We start from the raw sequence: 5,186 nt of genomic DNA on the forward strand, positions 1-5,186 counted from the left end.
TCTATGAATTCTTGGAGAAACGAATTTATTCATTAAAGTTGAAGTCCATGTGAAATCTGAAGAACGAAAGTGCCTTTACTTTGTCGTGATTCGTCCTTCATTTTCAAGCTACTCCATAATTTAGGTGTCAGGCGTTACCACCTACGAAAGATTCCATGTATTTGTGCGCGCACACGTGAATATGCGAACGTGACGGAGACGTCTCGGAGGGACCGATCGACTGACGTGAACCAGAGATTTTTTGGCACAACGCTCGAGAAATGTGCTCGTAGACCGACTTCGTCGGCCGATGACGTGTATCCCTCGGTGGCGTGCAGAATGGCAAGGAATGAAGGGGGTTGACGAGAGAGGCGGGCGGGTGATTCTCCGCGTTCGACGCATCCTTCCTAGAGCGGCGCGGACGAGTCCTTTTTCCGAACGCCTCTCACGGAGTAGATATCTACATTTGGGATTTCACGCGAGCATCTCGGAAACCCGGGAGCAGAGGGAGGCAGGGAGAAGAAAGAGAGAGAGAGAGAGAGAGAGAGAGAGCCGGCTCGCCGGGAGTTCTCACGCTATACGTTGCATTCTGCCCATCTCTTATAATTCTTTCTTTGCCCTCCTACTCGTATCTCGGGATATACCCGGCTCGACAGCGGCACGAACCTTTCGGGGGCGAAGCTCTCATTATGCGTGTCCAATCCACTCGCGAACGGCACGAAGATCGCTTCGGAGATCGCGAAAGTGTATCCCCCTGCCGGGGGGATCCTAGTATGTGGCGGTATGTATGTACGCATATATCTCCCTCGTGAGCGTAACGTGTAGTTCCAATCTTTCCAAATTCCTGGCGTATATGCCATTGAATGTTCTTAGAACATTGGCATTACAAATTTATATGTATAGTTAGATAGTTAGAAAACTACACCATGTATTTAGTATATGTGTAGATGCTGGATATAATATATAAATAATACAATAATTTTTAATTACATAAGCATCCTCCTTCCTGTAAAGAATATGATGTAGTGTCTCTTTCATGACATGGTATTATCCCCTTCATAATAATATCAAAAGGATGTTTTTAACATACTAAACTTCAAAAATATACTTGACGGAAGGCTTCTCCTGATTTGTACACAAAAGTATGTATATATGTATCTATATAACAATAATTATTTTATGTGTATATATATGTATACACTGTAATACTGTAAAAAATAAAATGTTAATTTTAACATTTTTGCATGTCTCAGAAAGTCCACTAGACGTCTTTAAGTTAAAATTAACATTTTATTTTTTACAGTGTATATACATACATAAATTATATACATATATATACAATACAGTCACGAAACTAATTGTCCGTACAGTGCATTATATCAATTTCTTCAAACTATTCTTCAAATTAGTATGACAACACTAGTCTTCTTAATTAGTTAAACTATTAATACCATAATAAATACGTAAAATAACCATTTTTAATTAACATTCTATAATAGTTTGAAGAATTCACTGATAACGATGCACTATCCGGACAATTAGTTTTGTGATTGTATATCGAGCATTTTTTTATCGTTGTATTGTAAGACATTTGAAAAGATTATTTGGTACAGCGTGCTCTTAATCATCGGATTTTTTTAAATTAATTTTTTTTTAAATTCGAGCAATCTTGAAACAATCGTCATGTATCTTTATTCCTTTAAACTGTCGTTAAATAAAGTTCCCATCCTCTTATCGCGACATAGTCACTCCCTCGCTCGCACTATTTCTCAGTGGCCGTTTCTCGAGGAGCGAGAAGCTGCATTCTCAGGGCGGATTCGGGCCGGTCGGGATTTAAATTCTCGCCGAAGGATAAAAAATTATGAAAATCTGCGGGCGCGCCGAGACGTATACACCTGCCGCCCGGGTTTGCAGGAGTTTTCCGCGACGCGGGTCGACGGGGGGAATGACGGCGGCGGCGGCGGACAGATTAAGCTTAGGAGGGAGATTTATGGGCGAGCATGTAACGAGCAACTTTTTCATGGGATGCGCATGCCGGGGTTAGCCTCCGGGGGTGGGATTAGCATAAGATCCAGCAGCTGCAGACCGCGCGCGTCGAGGTCCCTGTCCGCTCCTATACGCGTCGCTCTCCCCCAAGTTTTATTCCGTGCAAAAAGGAAGACTTCCCGCCTCCGTCGCTGCCGCCGTTGCCACCGATTTGACCCGGATGACGTTCTTTCTCGTGATGCCCCCGTGAGAGATCTGTGATCGCTTAATCGAGGCTTCGCGATTTAGTTCACTTTCAATCGGACCAGATTTTCTCCTTTCATTGATAAAAAAGTAATCGAAAATAAATTTTGTCATTAAGTTTTATTATAAATTCTTAATTTTTATAAATGCCTTTGCCCTGAGTCTCGTGTAATAAAATAATACATAAACATTTTTTTATTGCGCAATAAGAAATCAAGAAAAGAAATTAAATTATTTGATTCGCCGGAAACTGAGGGGCAAAGCGGATTACCAAATTACTAAACTGAATTATCGAACTGTTAACTGTACACTATAAAAATTATAATTTGCACAAGTTTCAATATACTTTTTCGTTATGAAGACATAAAATTCATGATTTTGTGGAGATCGTGATTTTTTTTCTACGAGAAACAAAATTTCTTCGTGCGCTTACGATCTCTGCGCTTGTATTGACTAAGGCTGGATCACGCGTTATAGAACTGCTGTTTATTGTTTCCGATGCAGGGGAAGTGCGCGGAAATATAGTATTATAAAACAACTTGTTTAAAAAACAAAACAAAACGAACAACTTTCAAAACTTGATCCGATTCGCCTCGATTTATCCTATTAAACCTCTCTCTCTTTCTCTCTTTTTAATTTTATCATTGATAAGGAAGTTCACCGAAACTGACGCAACATTAATGGTAATAGGTATATATTTAACTATACGTGCCGGTCAAGAGAGCACCGGGTGCACCTCCAATGCGTTTTGGCTTTAGCATAATTGCTCGTAAAGGCTCAGCGTAATACCTCGATTATGCCGCCGCATGCTGCTCTTATACACCATGGCTACTGACACCGCGCATCAATCGTATATCCCTGAATATTCAATTAAGTATACCGCCTTGCTCCTCTGACCGCTCTGTCTTCTTTCATTTTTCTCCCTCTGCCTGCCTCCATACATCTCGTTCTTCCGCAATTATTCTCCGACCCGCATCGATCCGTGGTTCCGATCATCAGTCGCGCCGCAATTCGCCGTCGATCGCCATTAAATTGATATTCCGCCACAATAATAATTATGAGACGTTCCACACTTGGGATCTCGTTTCGCAAAGAAAAGCGACGTTTGTATTATCTCAAATAATAGCTGGGAATAGTAGGAACTATAAATTATCGTTATCGTTAATTAATATCTTAAACAGATAAAAAAGCACGAAATGATTGTTATATAGATCCACCGTTAAATCTTGATAGATTCATGTAAAATATTGTTAACTCTTAATACAGATGAGTGAGAGTCATTCGTATCCTGCACACTTCTTTACTTTAAAACACTAAGAATACTTAGTAATTAATTACAGTATTTATATACAAACTTTTCTAATACACAATTTTATGAATATTTTCTAAAGATGTTAAAATATATAAGAGTTACTTAATAATTTTTGTATACTTGTAACACAATATGATGAAAATTTACCTGGGACGCAAATGATCTATTGTAGTAAAAGATCGACAAATTATCTTATGTACTAAAGATTAAAACAGTAATATCTTCTTAACATGTATATTTATATTATTTTAATAGATTTTCCCATTGCGATTACATGTTTATTACGAGTGTTGTATTATATTTAAATGTAATACCATAATTAAATGTAATATATGTATAATAATAATGCGTTTCTATTTTATTTTATAAATACACGAACGCGTATTAATCTGAATCGCGACGATTATAAGTTTTCTCCTTCCCCTGCAGATTATTAAAACGCAATACGAAACGCGTTCTTTGAAGGGGAAGGCTCCAATTATTGTCTCGGTGGATTTAACAGGTACTTCTCGCGACAGCGGCAGTCGCGCACCTTTCCGAAGCGACTGTCGCTGAAGGCCTGGACCGACAGAGAGACTGCGCCACGGCCATACGGGCCGCCTCGGACCTCCTAAGGTCGGATATTAATGAGAGGATATAGAGACGGCCACCTCACACCACTCCGGATCTCGGCAGCAGACTCACGGATCGTCTCTGATGGAGAGAGGTTACCGAGAGGCCTCCACCTCCTCCTCCTCCTCCTCCTCCCACCTCCACCTCGTGAGATGAGAGCCGAAGAGAAGCACCGGCACAGAGGAGGAATACGAGGTAGGGAGTACCAGGGAGGGTCTCCACCCTACGACGAGATCGTGGAGGGAGGACGTCGTCGGGTTACGAGAAGACGAGAGGAAGATGAAGGAGGGAGAGAGAAAGAGATAAGCGAGGGAGGTAAGAGATAGGGAGGAAGAGAGAGGGACGGAATGAGAGACAGAGGGAAGGTAAAGAGGTGGGGTCGGAGGACGAGGACGAGGACGACCAAGAGGAAACGGTGGTCGGGCGAGAGGCAGGGGGCGAAAAAGGTGCGAGCGAGAGATATATGACGAGAGAAGGATAGAGAAACATACTGAAAGAGAAAGAGTATAAAAGAGCGAGAGAGAGAGAGAGAGAGAGAGAGAGAGAGAGGGAATGGGATGGAGAGGAAGGACGAGATCTGGACCTCGCGTAGGAGACGTTCAATACTGTAGCAACGACGCCGAGGCAGCGCCATTGGCTACCATTTTCTCTCTATACCTTCTAGGCATACACCTTGTACTCTATTCCGGTCTACTCCACTTTATTCCCGCTTCGCTTCCATGCCCTCTCTCTGTTTCTCACTTCCTTCCCCACCCCGTCTCTCTTCCTTGCTGCGCTCTCGCGCCGTTCGCGAGGATGGCATACTGGGACCGAGAAAGAGAAAAGACTCTTTCGCTTTTCAGTCGAATTCGTGAAAATCGAATGCGGACCGAAATATTTCTTTTTTTCAGAAATAATAAGATGTATTATTGTGAAATATATTGCACAATAATCGAAAAATTAATTTCTTTTTTCTTTATCTTGTGTACATATATTGTCTAAGTATTTTTAAATCCACAAATATTAAAACACATATTATTTTTTTTTCTTTAATATATATATATATATATATATA

Source organism: Trachymyrmex septentrionalis, unplaced genomic scaffold, assembly GCF_001594115.1.
Source record: "Trachymyrmex septentrionalis isolate Tsep2-gDNA-1 unplaced genomic scaffold, Tsep1.0 scaffold36, whole genome shotgun sequence".
NCBI classification, from domain to species: Eukaryota; Metazoa; Arthropoda; class Insecta; order Hymenoptera; family Formicidae; genus Trachymyrmex; species Trachymyrmex septentrionalis.